Source organism: Salvelinus namaycush, chromosome 1 (genome assembly GCF_016432855.1).
Source record: "Salvelinus namaycush isolate Seneca chromosome 1, SaNama_1.0, whole genome shotgun sequence".
In the NCBI taxonomy this organism is placed as follows: domain Eukaryota; kingdom Metazoa; phylum Chordata; class Actinopteri; order Salmoniformes; family Salmonidae; genus Salvelinus; species Salvelinus namaycush.
The window spans coordinates 35,782,568-35,799,198 of NC_052307.1; positions in this window are offsets into that span (position 1 = coordinate 35,782,568).

A 16,631-nucleotide genomic window follows, 5' to 3' on the forward strand; every position below is an offset into this window, starting at 1 on the left:
CTTGTACAGAAAGTTACAACCATCTAGCATTTGAGCTTTGGACCAGATTTTATCGTAAAGAAAGACAAAAAGGAGGCACGCAGACGAAACATTAAACGCTAGTCCAGAGCGGAGATAGAGGTTAGCGTAAGGTAACAATTTTGTTAGACCAACTTGGCCATAAAATCAGAATCAATAATTGCTCAAAAAGTGTTAGAGAAAAATGTTGAATGAGTTTTGGAATTGTTAATGAAGTTCAAAGCATCATTGATATGAAAATGACTTGTAGGGCAATGTAACGTCCATCTATGACTCTCTACTCTTGACTGTCACCCCGGATGCTTTATGGGCCCTGGTCAAAAGTAGCGCACTATGTAGGGAATAGGGTGCCTTTTGGGACGCATCCTATGACTGACTACTGTAGCATGACCTCTGCTGTGCACTGCAGATTGGATTGAGAAAAAGTCACTCTTGCAGTGTCCGGGAAAGGTGGGGGACTCCACCAGCACATTCATTAAGAGTGACGAGTTTCCCTGTGATGGGCTCAGTCTCCAACTGGCTCTATTCTGATTCAGCCCCTCTGCCTTCCTGTTATCATCACCCAGCTTCCGCTGTGTGCGCAGGTGGTTTATGAGCTAACCTGAAATGAACAATCAAGAAAAGATCAAAGCAGGTGAGATTATTTCGCCCCCATTCATTTCTCTTATAATGTCAGATGAGCAATTCCTTTGCATATATAAAGTGATTCGCTCGATGTAAGTGTCGATCATTTCCAGATTCTTTTTTTAGCAATACATCATCTGTGGGCGTAGGGAAATTATGCATAGAGCGAGGGCTTTGTGGAGCAGTGTGAATGGGAGATGAATAGAGGTACATCAAGACCCATTGTCATTCACATAGATTCTACTAGTAGGAAAGGCCACCAGAGGGGAGATTGAAATGAATACATGTTGATGTTGCTATCCTCTGAGAGAAAATAAAGTATAATAAAAAGTCCCTTCCAACAGACTGATTTTCTTATTCAATCTACCCTGATGCAGATGGTGCCTGCAAGGGGACAGATTTGGGGTGTGTGTCAATTGGCATCCTTTTCCCTATAGTGCACTACATTTGACCAGGGAAAGTGAGGAAAGAAAAGAGAAGTCCAGGAAAGAAGTATTTTATACCATCACAAGATCTATAATTAATATGTTAACTAACCTTATGTGTTCATATCCTTCCTCACTTTGCAGCATAATATCATTGAATATCATTAACTGTGTGACATGTTTTACATTTTAAATGTATTTAACCTTTATTTAACTAGGAAAGTCAGTTAAGAACAAATTCTTATTTACAATGAATTTCACAAACTACTGTAGTAAGGGAATTAGATCATATTAGTTCAAGGGCTATTTTAGTATATTGTAAGAATTTCAAAGGAACATGATTATGGAAACAGCAATGCTTTTTCAGGCTTCGCAAACACCTACTACAACTCAAACACTTCCCACTGGGAACACCACATCATTTTAACGTGGATAATTGGGTAGTATTTGGTTGAAACGTTGATCAATGAGATTACAACCTATATTCACCCACTCAAAAAGACAGCCAAATGTTAGTTGAATTTCCAATGTTATCACTATGCTTTCAACCACCTAAAAGCACAACCAAATTCCAATGGAAAAACAATGCCAGATTTTTTATGTAGTAGTCACCCCAATGTCTTTCACTGTACTTTCAACCATTTAGAAGCACAGCAAAGTTCAAATGGGAATACTATGGGGGGATGTGGGATGTGAACAATTTTGTGCACCAAATTTGAGAGAAAAAAGCTTTTTGTGCACATGGATTTCTGTGATCTTTTATTTCAGCTCATGAAACATGGGACTAACACTTTACATGTTGCATTTATATTTTTGTTCAGTATATTTTCCACATACTGTAGAGTCCACCCCTACGTTGACAAATGATGTGATACAACGTTGATTCAACCTTTTTGTGCCCAGTGGGTTGTTGCCATGGTCTGGGTGAATGCATTGTATTTCTTTTAAATAACTCTCACTTTGTTGACAGACGTTCCAGTTTAGTTACATAATAAGTCAAATGAAGGGCATTTCATTCAAGGTTGTTGTTGAGTCATTGAATTTCTGAACTCATTTGTTGACAGACATTCCAGTTTAGTTACATAAAAAAATCTAATGCAGGGCATTTAATTGAAGGGCTCTTGTTGAACCATTGGGTACTGTAGCGGTGTTATGAGTCAGCGTATTATGGCAGGTGGATAGATGGCATGCATGTGGCCGTGCACCATGTATTTTTCCTACTCCAACACTCCATGACAGAGGGTTCATCCCAAATGGCACCCTATTCCCTATATAGTGCACTACTTTTTACCAGAGCTCTATGGGCCCTGGCCAAAAGTAGTGCACCATATAGGGAATAGGATGGCCTTCGAGACTCAGCCAGAGGCTAGCTAGCGCCCAGGAAACAGCAATGATTGATACTGCTTCACAGTTCCCACATTTCCCATTAGGTCACGCTGGTTTGCACATTAATATAGGAGGTTTGGTTTGTGATGAGAGTCAAGATGAGAGAGACTCAGAGAGAGAACTACTGTACAGAGACAGAATTGAAATTTGTGGGCCTGAACATTAGGTAGGAAGAGTGGATGTGTGGGGGTGAAAAGAGAGATGATGTAAACGTCAACATTGCTCCAGCAGATACATTACAGATGGACACATCTTATTGAGGGGCTTTAGTGGCTCGTGGGTCTGCATATCCACATCTATACCCCCCCACCTTGTGTACAAAACATTTTAGAGGCCCCCCTCGTGACAGCGAAGAGAAAACAATTGCATTTTAAAAAGTTCATTTCCTGCAATTCTACACATTTTGCCATAGAGTGGAGGCAAATGTTTGCAGTTTTTAATATAATAACTGATGATCAATGGGCCCCACGCCGGTCGTAATTCGACCATACTTACTATACGTTTAGATAGCTGGCCGCTAGACTAACTTAAAAATAAATAAATAATTATCTGACATAGGCTAATTGAGCACAACCACATTTTCAAATTGCACCTTGTGCATTCTATTGTGCATTCTATTATTCTAACTCTCATTCCAGTTATTACTGATAGCAAGTGGCGAGCTGGTGGCTGAAAATCATTGCCATGTTACATGCAGATCCTAAATTCAATTTCCCTCTGACAGGGGCGGACTGGGACAAGAATTCGGCCCTGGCGTATTATCCACAATGGGCTAGAGTGGATAAAATGCCAGGGACGAATTCTTGTCCGAGTCCGCCCCTGGTGTTCACCCATATGCAAACGGTATTCTTCTTCCTTTGAAGATGTCGAAGTGTAATTGTATGTTCAATTCCATCTTATAGCCAATGACCAGCATGACAACATGAAAGTATCCTACTTTCATAAGAAGACAATGGTGAGGGCAGGCAGTATGCGAAGTTATTGAAAAATACAGTATATAATTTAGGTCTACATATAAGGTGGACTGAACCCTCTTTACTTTCATGTTGTCATGCTGGTCATCAGCTATAAGATTGAATTGAACATATAATTACACATTGACATCTTCAAAGGTAGAATAATACAGTTTTGCATACTGTATGAGTGAACTAAAAAGATAGACAGGGAACCAGCCAAATACAGGGTGCATCCCATATGGCACCCTATGGGCTCTGGTCAGAAGTAGTGCACTTTGGGGAATAGGGTGCCATTTGAGGCATAACCATAGGCCTTCCAGCTCCTTCATCTATGCCATAAGTCATCTCTGGAAGGCTGATCTGGGTGACCCTGTTCATTTTTTCCATTGATACAATGGGACTGATTGAATAGACCAAATTGATAGCCACTGGCCATGTGCTAATTCTCTGCCCTCTACCAGTGACAAGGATCTCTCTGCTACTGTGGCTGACCTCCTTTGATGTAATCATTCACAGACACACACACACACACACACATGCACACACGCACACATACACAGAACATTTTCCATCAAACGTTATCTAAGCAACAACCAATGAAACTATACAACAACCTTTACGATTACAATCTACCAAAATATTTATGCTAAATCAGTTTGAATAGCTAATTGGGTTGTTTGGATTTGTAAGACGAAGTATAAAGAATAAACAAGTAGAAAAACAGATCCTTCACTTTAGAAATGAAACTAAAATATATCTACCAGTGTGTGAAAGAGAATAGGCGAAAAACGTATTGCCTATTGCAGTGTGTTATTGGGTAAATTAAGTGAAATCGACTTTAGCCAGTCCTTTCTCGCTCGAGCAAATAACCTTGAAAGAGATGCAGATCAAATACAGTGCTCTTGTTCTTGTTGTAAATCTGCCAGGTCTTCAGAATAACAACACATAAAGACGAGCAACACCCAACTCACCTATTCAATGGACAAATAGCCACTGCACAGAATCATTTCTTGAAGTTACAGAATCCGTAAGGCCTGAGCTGAATGAGTGTAAAATGAGGACACTTGGAGGCTTCCAGAAAGAATAATGGAAGTCACATTTACAAGTTTCATGGTGTTAGGCTGGAGATAAACTATTTCACTTTATGTTTTGCCTTGGCCATAAATCTTGGTGGATTACATAGACAGTGCCTTTCTCTTCCATTTTATCGAACAATACTTCATGCGGAAACACTATTTTTTTCATGTGGATTAACCTTAGCTACTGGAGAGGGTGGAGTGCTCTTCTGCCTACTTTGCACTCTGCTTGTCTTAGTTAATAAGTGCAGCATTGAAACATTCTGTAGTTCTAGGATTGAAGTAGTTGTGCGCCTTTCATTACCCTGAGATATTTGTTCATTTAGTATCTTTATCGTATCATTTACAGGTTATTTTCTTGTTTTTCAAGACCAACTATAATCAGTTGGCCAATTGTGTTGCATAGGCCGATCCTTAGACACAGTTGGGAAGGGATGAGAATTCAGGGTCACACTTTTTTATTTATTTAACTAGGCAAGTCAGTTAAGAACAAATTCTTTACAATGACGGGCTACCCCGGCCAAACCCGGACGACGCTGGGCCAATTGTGCACCCCCCTATGGGACTCCCAATCACGGCCGGATGTGATACAGCCTGACTTTCTTTGAATAGTATGGATTTTCCATCTGTAGATGGTCTACAGATTGTCATACTGCACATTTCAGAGAACTATTCCAACATCATAGTGTGGAAATATGAAACATGTAAAAAATTATGTTTTTGACCTCACTGGGCCTTTAATGTGCGCTGGTTTGTGACAGGAATTTCAATAGGGATATTGACTCAGAGCCACCGTAGGTGTCCCCTACACGTTCAAGGCCAACCACAGATAGCATATCATGAATACTATAAAACTGCCCTTACTAAAAGCTAAATATTTAGAGATGATCCAAATGCAAATGTACCTCTAGGATTTCAGGGAGGTGTCATGTTTCAGGAGAGGCCCCAGATGCAGACAGTGTCGAAGTAACAAAAGTTTATTACTAGAACAAAAGACAGGCGAAACGACAGTTCAAGGACAGGCAAAGGTCAGCAATCCAGTTTGGTGTGACAAGGTACAGAACGGCAGGCAGGCTCAGGGTCAAGGCAGGCAGAATGGTCGAAACTAGACAACAGGAACTAGAAAAAGACAGGAGCAAGGAGAAAACGCTGGTAGGCTTGACGAATAAATCGAACTGGCAACAGACAGAGAACACAGATATAAATACACTGGGGATAATGGGGAAGATGGGTGACACCTGGAGGGGGGTCGAGACAAGCACAAAGGAGACAAAGGGCTGTGAGACATGGGTTTGATCCTAGACTCATGAAAAGTGGGATGTATACGGAGGGTACGGGGCAACAGAAGACGAACAGCAGAGGGGCTAATGATCTTGGAGATGGGGAAAGGACCGATAAATCAGGGGAAAAGTTTTCAGGACTCCACCTGGAGGGGCAGAAACTCGGGTGGACAGCCATACCCTCTGACCTAGATGATACCGGGGAGCCGGGATCCGGTGGTGGTCCACTTGTCATCGATACCTGGAGGTGGTCTTGAGAAGAGCCGACCGGGCTCTCTTCCAGGAACGACGACAGCGGCGGACAAACATCTGGGCCGAGTGTATGCCGACCTCTTCCTCTGGGAAGAGCGGGGGCTGATAACCCAGGGAACACTCGAAGGGCGAGAGACCCGTGGCAGAGCAAGGGGGGGTGTTGCAGACATATTCGACCCCCTCTAGTTGCTGGCTCCAGGTGGTGGGGTTGGCGGAGACAAGGCAGCAAAGAGTCGTCTCCAGGTCTTGGTTGGCTCGGTCCGACTGGCCGTTGGACTGGGAGTGGAACCCGGAAAACAGGCTGGCCGATGACCCAATGAGTGTGCAGAACGCCTTCCAGAACTGGGACAAGAACTGAGGACCCCGGTCAGAGACCATGTCCACTGGGAGTTCATGGATCCGTAAGACGTGCTGCACCATGAACTGGGCCATCTCTTTGGCAGAGGGTAGCTTGGGGAGAGGAATGAAGTGGGCAGCTTTGGAAACTGGTCCACTGCTATCAGGAGGGCAGTGTTACCATCAGACGGGGGGAGACCCGTGAAAAGTCCAGGGATATGTGAGACCAGGGGCGGTGAGGAAAAGGCAGAGGTTGAAGGAGACCAGCCGGAGCTTGCCGGGGAGTCTTGTTCTGTGCACAGATTGTGCATGTGGTGACGAACGCGGAGACGTCAGGAACCATGGTATGTCACCAAAAGCGTTGTCGCATAAATGCCAGGATCCGACGGGAACCCGGGTGGCAGGCAAGCTTGGAGGAGTTGGCCCATTACAGGACCGAGGAGCAGACAGCGTCAGGAACAAACATCCGATTATGTTCCAGGTTCTTTTGGTCTGTCATCACAATGAACGGATGATCCGCCCCCTCCTGCCATTGCCTCCACTCCTCCAACGCCATCTTCACCGCGAGGAGCTCACGATTCCCCACATTGTAGTTCCTCTCCATGGCGTTGAGGTGATGGGAGAAGAAGGTGCAGGGATGTAACTTGAGGTCCAAAGCAGAACGTTGGTACAGGACAGCCTCCACAGCCTCCGACATCCGAAGCATCGGCCTCCACCACAAACTGACAGGATGGGTCAGGATGAACCAAGATGGGAGCTGTGGTGAAACGGTGTTTGAGATCCCGGAACGCCCGGTCAGCAGTTGGGGACCACATGAACGGAACTCGTTGTGACCGTTGGCCGTGTTGAAGGCATTCTTCCACTCGTCCCCTTCCTTTATTTACACCAGATGGTAGGCGTTCCGCAGGTCCAGCTTCGAGAACACGGTGGCCACCTAGAGCAGCTCGAAGGCCGAGGAGATGAGTGGTAGCGGGTAGATGTTCTTCACCGTGATGTCATTGAGGCCCAGGTAGTCGATGCACGGGCTCAGGGTCTTGTCCTTCTTCTCCACAAAGAAGAACCCTGCGCCAGCGGGGTAGGCAGAAGGACGGATGAACCCTGAAGCAAGGGAGTCCTTGATGTAGGTCTCCATAGCCTTGGTCTCCAGACCCTAGAGAGAGTACAGTCTTCCCCAGGGTGGAGTGGTGGCTGAGAGAAGGTTGATCCCGCAGTCATAGGGTCGGCGCGGCAGAAGCGAAGTGGCCCGGGCCTTACTGAACACCTCCCGGAGGTCCTGGTACTCCGCAGGAATGACGGATAGGTCCGGGGCAACTTCTGAGACCCCAGGAAGATGTCCCGGGGCGGACTGCGCTGACTTCAGGCAATGAGCGTGACAGAACGGGCTCCAACCAATGATGGCACCAGCAGACCAGTCAATAAGGGAATTGTGTCGCAGGAGCCAAGATAATCCCAATACCACTGGAACCTGAGGTGTTTTAATCAACAGGAATTAGCTAGTCTCCCTGTGGTTCCCTGACACACGCAGGTTGATGGGGGTGGTATTGTGTGTGACCCGGCCTATAGAGCGCCCGTCCAGCGCTCTAATGTCTATGGGAATGGAGAGGGGCTGAGTGAAGATGCCCAGCTTGGACGCCAGGGTAGCGTCCATGAAGCTCTCATTGGCCCCAAAATCGATGAGTACCCGGAGAGATTTCGACTAGTTCCCCCACAGCAAGATGGCATGAAAAGGGGTGCGAGTAAGCAGAGAGGAAATGTTCTCTGTATGGCCCACCAGAGTACTCACTCCTACCGGTGAGCCTGGTCTTTTAGTGGACAGGTGGCCACGAAATGATCAGCGGTCCCGCAATACAGGCAACTCTTCGTGTGAAGCCTGTATAGCCATTCGGCTGGGGACAGCCAAGCTCTGCCTATTTGCATCGGCTCGGGAAGAGGTGAATTGGCCGGGGAGGCGGCGCTGCTAACATCTTGGTTACTGAGGGGCTGGGAAGTTACCGTCGTAGTAGGCTGCCTAACAGACAACCCGCGGAATTGCTCCAGCAATGTGTTCAACGCTCGGTCATGGTGTTCGGCCAAGGTCTGGAACCCTTCCATAAGACCACGAAGCAACTCAATGGTGGCTCCTTTGGAGAAGATGGCGTTGCGGAGCTGGTCCGAGTCTGCTGGGTCAGTCATGGCCAGTTCGTACTATCATGTTTCAGGAGAAGACCCAGATGCAGACCGTGTCGAAGTAACAAAAGTTTATTACTAGAACAGGGGGCAGGCAAAACAACAGGTCAAGGGCAGGCAGAGGTCAGTAATCCAAGTCAGAGTCCATAAGGTCCAGATCGGCAGGCAGTCTTGGGGTCAGTGCGGGCAGAGGTCAATAATCCAGGGTGGTGTGACAAGGTACAGAACGGCATGCAGGCTCAGGGTCAGGGCAGGCAGAATGGTCAAACTGGGAAAACTAGAAAATAGGAACTAGAAAAATACAGGAGCAAGGGGAAAAAGCTGGTAGGCTTGACAAACAAAATGAACTGGCAACAGACAAACGGAGAACACAGGTATAAATAATGCGACACCTGGAAGGAGGTGGAGACAAGCACAAAGACAGGTGAAACAGATCAAGGTTTGACAATAATGACAAACACTGACACTGATTTTCAGTCTCTGTTCAAACATGCATTTTGTAAAGAGGTTCGAGTGTAAGTTCCTCAAAATGTTTAATTTATATTGTTGTGTTATTGAATTGTTAATGTGTAATGTTATGTCTGGATGGGGATTGTGGGTCAGGCTCTGATGGAGCATGGGATTGTGGGTGGTAGGGGAGAGGGGGGTGGTAGAGGGTCTGTTGTTTGTGTTAGCCCTTTACCTGTAAGACACAGAAAAGCCCCAAAAAATAAATAATAATAATGTATATTTTTTCCCATAACTCCCTCACAGTAACTTCTGGTGGCTCCATAGACGTAATAAGAACATCTGTGAAGCTCTTTATTGTGATGTGCTCGGCAGATGTGTCCTGACGGAGCAGCGGATTGAGTATGGGCTGCAGACACAGGCAGCTGCTCTGCTCTGGACAGGTTCCCTGTCAGCTAAAAGTCAATGCTCACCCAAGTGGAGGAAGTGAACAAAACCTTTGGCCAAGGTCAAGGTTGGGGAAGACCAAGCAAGTAAGTAATCAACCTCGGCCAGTTTCTCATCCTCAGCCCTCTAGCCACCACAGAGGCTTGCCCGTTTTGGATTGTGGGGGGGCAACCATGATGTGATTCCTAATTGACACCCTGTTTCCTGTATAGTGCAGTACTTTTGATCGAGCACTATGGGCCATGCTTAAAAGTAATGCACTATATAAGGAATAGTGTGCTATTTGGGATGCAACCATTATGTGACTGAATGGTGGTGTTGTGCCTGCCTGGTCATGTCAGAATCTGTCTGTTTTTGAAGAGCACCTCAGCGATCGCCCCCTGCAAATGTATGAGGTGTTCATGCACAAAAGTGGGAAGGGATGTTTTATAAGTTAAACAAATCCTGCCTTGTCAACAAGATGGGAAATATCTAAGCTTTTCATTCATATATGTCTGGTTCATTAAGTATGTTGAAAGCGCTAACTGTGGAAACCCAGAAGGCTGAAAGGCAAGGAAAGCTAGAAAGGTCAGGTTTAGCAGCTAGTCTGACCATGTGAAATGTCAGCAAGACAATCTGATAATTTGTAACCCAGAGGTAGCGGGAAAAATCAAGAGGCCATGTAGGATCTGTAAAAGTCCTGGTGCAAATGTCACACAAATATGGTCTGGGAGGATGGGAACTGCCAGTCAGGGTTGATGACAGTGAGCAAACACAGGGTGTTCATGTTTAGGTTTAATTTAAAAAAGACACACTGGGGAAGCCCCTTAGTAAATGACACAGATGTTGTGTTTGTTAAATTTATGCATTTACATTTATCTGGTCCCTTTACCCCGTTGGGTTCTCTTGATGCACTGTATTGAAGTCTAGGGTTTCAGTAGTTTTATTCTGAAAAGCTTTTATCACTTCTTCTTGCCTGGATTTGGGTTTATTGCACTGTTTCCATGGGGACAGCAGAAAGTTGATGTATGTGTCATCACTTTTTTAGTAGTCTTAGCTAAGCTACTCCAAGTAGTTTTCATTGTCTAGCCTGCATTCAGAGTGTAAGAAGACTATTATTTTTTAAATTACATACATAAGGTGTGATGTATGAATTCATTTCATGAAATTTAGGCTCCGGCCAGTGGGGTATGGGCGTATGTTCTAAATTATTGTTTGTGTGTCTGGGCAGCTAAAATCCCAGACCTTTCATTCTCTGAGCTATGGATTTTGATTCACCATGTACTTACTGTCTGTTGAATTACATCGAATGACTAAAGGGATCCAAATATTTGTGCCTTATCAACTCTCCATAATGACATAACCAAGTGTTAATGAGTATTTTATTTACTGGTAGCATCCATTGAAAGGGAGTGAAACATAGTTGATGAATGGTGATTTTTTTCCCTGTACTGTATTAGCAAAGAGGAACCTTTGTACCTTTCAGTAATCGCATTGAGAGTAATTATGTAAATCTGTACCAGACTAATACTTCAACAGTGTTCTGAATGTTTTTATTGCGCATTAAAAACACATAACCCTCACACCAGGATGGTAACAGCTCTCTGGCACGTTGATGGAACTCTGTAATAGAAAAACAGCATGAGGGAGTACAAAATTGGTTTAATTCCATATTAATACTAACAGTCATTCTCAAATGTAAAAAAAAATCGAAATAAAATAAAAATGTATTTGTCACATGCACCTAATACAACGGGTGTAACCTTTACTGTGAAATTCTTGCCTACAAGCCCTTCCCAACGGTGCAGAGTTTTATAAAATAATACAAGTAAAAAACACAGGTGGAATAAAATACACAAGAATGAAGCCATGTACAGGGAGTATCAATACCAGATCAATGTGCAGGGCTATGTGTCACGTTCCTGACCTGTTTTCTGTTGTTTGGTATGTGTTTATTGGTCAGGGCGTGAGTTTTGGGTGGGCAGTCTATGTTTTCTGTTTCTATGTTGGTTTTGGGTTGCCTGGTATGGCTCTCAATTAGAGGCAGGTGTTTGACGTTTCCTCTGATTGAGAGTCATATTAAGGTAGGTTGTTCTCACTGTTTGTTTGTGGGTGATTGTCGTCCGTGTCAGTGTATGTTCGCACCACACGGGACTGTTTCGTTGTCGTTAGTAATTGTAGTCTGTTCCTGTTCGTGCGTTCTTCATGTTTTATGTAAGTTCTCTCGTTCAGGTCTGTCTACATTCGTTTTTGTTATTTTGTAATCCTTTCAAGTGTTTGTTTTCGTGTTTCGTCGGTTGCTTTAATAAATTATTATGTATTCACAACCCGCTGCATTTTGGTCCTCCGATCCTTCTCTCCTCTCCTCGTCTGAGGAGGAGGAAGATCTAGACACCCGTTACACTATGAGGTATGAGGTACATACTGTATGTACATAAAAGCAGGGTAAAGTGACAAGGCATCAGGATAGATAATAATAAAAGTAAAATTAAAGAACAGAGTAGCAGCATCATATGATGATAGTAAAAGTTTGTGCGTATATGTGTATGTGTTGTGTCGGTATGCAAGTGTGTGTGTTATGTGTGTGTGAATGTACATTTGTAGTGTGTGTGAATGTGCGTTTGTAGTGTATGTATGTGTGTGGGTTTTGTGTCAGAGTGTCCGTGTAGTGTGTGTATAGTGTATATACAGTACCTTTGGAAAGTATTCAGACCCCTTCCCTTTTTCCAAATTTTGTTATGCTACAGCCTTATTCTAAAATGTATTAAATAAAAAAAATCCTCATCAATCTACACACAATACCCCACAATGACAAAGCGAAAACAGGTTTTTAGAAATGTTTGCAAATTTATAAAAAAGCTAAAACTGAAATCTTATTTACATGAGAATTCAGACCCTTTGCTATGAGACTCGAAATTGAGCTCAGGTGCATCATGTTTCCATTGAACATCCTTGAGATGTTTCTACAACTTGATTGGAGTACACCTGTGGTAAATTAAATTGATTGGACATGATTTGGAAAGGCACACTGTCTATATAAGGTCCAACAGTTGACAGTGCATATAAAAGCAAAAACCAAGCCATGAGGTCGAAGGAATTGTCCGTAGCGCTCCGAGACAGGATTGTGTCGAGGCACAGATCTGGGGAAGGGTACCCAAGAACACAATGGCCTCCATTATTCTTAAATGGAAGAAGTTTGGAACCATCAAGACTCTTCCTGGAGCTGACCACCCGGCCAAACTGAGCAATCGGGGGAGAAGGGCCTTGGTAAGCGAGGTGACCAAGAACCTGATGGTCACTCTGACAGAGTTCCAGAGTTCCTCTGTGGCGACGGAAGAACCTTCCAGAAGGACAACCATCTCTGAAGCTCCCCACCAATCAGGCCTTTATGGTAGAGTGGCCAGACGGAAGCCACTGCTCAGTAAAATGCACAACAGCCTGCTTGGAGTTTGCCTAAAGGACTCTCAGACCATGAGAAACAAGATTCTCTGGTCTGATGAAACCAATATTTAACTCTTTGGTCTGAATGCCAAGCGTCACGTCTGGAGGAAACCTGGCACCATCCCTAGGTGAAGCATGGTGGTGGCAGCATCAAGTTGTGAAGATATTTTTCAGCGGCAGGGACTAGTCAGGATTGAGGGAAAGATGAACGGAGCAAAGTACATGGAGATCCTTGATGAAAACCTGCTCCAGAGCGCTCAGGACCTCAGACTGCGAAGGTTCACCTTCCAACAGGACAACGACCCTAAGCACACAGCCAAGAAAATGCAGGAGTGGCTTCGGAACAAGTCTCTGAATGTCCTTGAGTGGCCCCGCCCGATCTAACATCTCTGGAGAGACGTGAAAATAGCTGTGCAGCGACGCTCCCCACCCAACCTGACAAAGCTTGAGAGGATCTGCAGAGAAGAATGGGAAAACTCCCCAAATACAGGTGTGCCAAGCTTGTACTGTACCGTCATACCCAAGAAGACTTGGGGCTGTAATTGCTGCCAAAGGTGCTTCAACAAAGTACTGTGTAAAGGGTCTGAATACTTATCTAAATGTGATATTTCAGTTGTTTATTTATTATAAATTTGCTACAATTTCCCAAAACTTGTTTTTGCTTTGTCATAATGGGGTATTTTAGAATATGGCTGTAACGTAACAAAATGTGGAAAAAGTCAAGGGGTCTGAATACTTTCTGAATACTTTCCAAATATTATGAACACCGTCCTAATATTGAGTTGCACCACCCCTTTTGCCCTCAGAATAGCCTCAAATCTACAAGGTGACGAAAGCGTTCCACAGGGATGCTGGCCCATGTTGACTCCAAGGCTTCCCACAGTTGTGTTAAGTTGGCTGGATGTCCTGGGGTGGTGCACCATTCTTGATACACACAGGAAACTGTTGAGCATGAAAAACCCAGCAGCGTTGCAGTTCTTGACACAAACCAGTGCACCTGGCACCTCCTACCATAACCCGTTCAAAGGCACTTATATATTGTGTCTTGCCCATTCACCCTCTGAATGGCACACATACACAACCCATGTTTCAATTGTCTCAAGGCTTCTTTGGGATAGGGTCTAGTTTCCTGAATTTCCGCCTGACTGACGTGCCCAAAGTAAACTGCCTGTTGCTCAGGCCCAGAAGCCAGGATATGCATATAATTGGTAGCATTGGATAGAAAACACATTGAAGTTTCTAAAACTGTTAAAATAATGAGACTGAGACTATAACAGAATTGATATGGCAGGCGAAAATCCAACCGGAATATAAGCGCTCCCAGGCTCTTATAATGGGAACCTATTGTTTCTATGTAAATCCGTCTCTCCCAGGTTGCAATTCCTATGGCTTCTGCTAGATGTCAACAGTCTTTATTCAAGGTTTCAGGCTTGTTTTTTGAAAAACGAACAAGTATTTGGAGTTTTTGTGAAAAGAGCACCGGAACAATATCAGTCTTTCGGTGCGCGAGGGAGAGGGAGTGCGCTTACTAATTTTCCTTCCTATTGAACATACTACTTTCCGTATAAAAAATTATAGTTAATAAAAAAAATGGTGAGTACCTGAGGATTAAGTAGAAACGTCGTTTGACTTGTTTGGATGAAGTTTGGCGGTAGCTTTTTGGACTCCTTTGTCTGCATGTTGAACGAGTGGATTACTGAAATCGATGGTGCCAACTAAACTGACTTTTTGGGATATAAAGAAGGATTTTATCTAACAAAATTACCATTCATGTCGTAGCTGGGACCCTTGGGATTGCAAACAGAGGAAGATCTTCAAAACTAAGTGATTTATTTAATTGCTATTTGCGATTTTATGAAGCCTGTGCTGGTTGAAAAATATGTTAATGTGGGGCGCCGTCTTCCTTTCGCCGTAAAGCCTTTTTGAAATTGGACAACGCAGTTAGATTAACACTAATTTAAGCTTTTAAATGATATAAGACTATGTTCATGAATGTTTAATATTACAATTATTTATTTGAATTGCGCGCCCTCCAATTTCACAGGATGTTGTCGGCTTGTGTCCCACTAGCGGGACGCCTCCTCATTCCTGTCTCCTTTCTACACTGATTGAAGTGGATTTCAAATCAAAGTAAATCAAATTGTATTTGTCAGATGCGCCGAATACAACCTTACAGTAAAATGTTACAAGCCCTTAACCAAGAATCCAGTTTTAAGAAGAATACAAAAAAAATAGAAGTATAATGAACAAATAATTAAAGAGCAGCAGTAAAATAACAATAGTGAGGCTATATACAGGGGGTACTGGTACAGAGTCAATATGCGGGGGCACCGGTTAGTCTAAATATTTGAGGTAATATGTACTGTACATGTAGGCAGAGTTATTAATAAAGTGACAATGCATAGATACAAACAGAGAGTAGCAGCAGCAGTAAAGAGGGGGGGGGGGGCAATGCAGATAGTCTGGGTATTTGCATTTTTTTGTAACAAAAAAAAGTGTTAAACAAATCCAAATATATTTGAACATTTAGATTCTTCAAAGTAGCCACCCTTTCCATTGATGACAGCTTCGCACACTCTTGGCATTCTCTCAACCAGCTTCATGAGGAATGCTTTTCCAACAGTCTTGAAGGAGTTCCCACATATGCTGAGCACTTGTTGGCTGCTTTTCCTTCACTCTGCGGTCCACCTCATCCCAAACAATCTCAATTGGGTTGAGGTTGGGTGGTTGTGGAGGCCAGGTCATCTGATGCAGCACCATCACTCTCCTTCTTGGTCAAATAGCCCTTTCACAGCCTGGAGGTGTGTTTTGGGTCATTGTCCTGTTGAAAAACAAATGATAGTCCCAAGAAGCGCAAACCAGATGGGATAGCGAATTGCTGCAGAATGCTGGTAGCCATGCTGGTTAAGCGTGCCTTGAATTCTAACACACTGACAGTGACACCAGCAAAGCACCATCACACCTCCTCCTCTATGCTTCACGATGTGAACCACACATGCGGAGATCATCCGTTCACCTACTCTGTGTCTCAAAGAGACATGGCGGTTGGAACTCTTCTTATTATTATCTTATGTCTTTTTGTAGTGGTTTCTTTGCAGCAATTCAACAATGACGGCCTGATTCACGCAGTCTCTACTGAACAGTTGATGTTGAGATGTGTCTGTTACTTGAACTCTGTGAAGCATTTATTTGGGCTGCAATCTGAGGTGCAGTTAACTCTAATGAACTTATCCTCTGCAGCAGAGTTAACTCTGGGTCTTCCTTTCCTGTGGCGGTCCTCATGAGAGCCAGTTTCATCATAGCGCTTGATGGTTTTTGCGACTGCACTTGAAGAAACTTTCAAAGTTCTTGACATCTTCTGGATTGACTGACCTTCATGTCTTAAAGTGATGATGGACTGTCATTTCTCTTTGCTTCTTTCAGCTGTTCTTGCAATAATATGGACTCTGTCTTTTACCAAATAGGGCTATCTTCTGCATACCACCCCTACCTTGTCACAACACCGGAGCGCCAAGTCTAGGTCCAAGAGTTTTCTAAACAGCCTCTACCCCCAAGTCATAAGACTCCTGAACAGATAATCAAATGGCTATCCAGACAATCTGCATTGCCCCCCCCCCCCCCCCCCCCCCCCCCCTTCTAAGCAGCTGCTACTCTCTGTTATTATCTATGCATATTCACTTTAATAACTCTACCTGCATGTACGATTTACCTCAATTAACTCTGTATCAGTACCACCTGTATATAGCCCCGCTATTGTTATTTACTGCTGCTCTTTAATTATTTGTTATTCTTATCTCT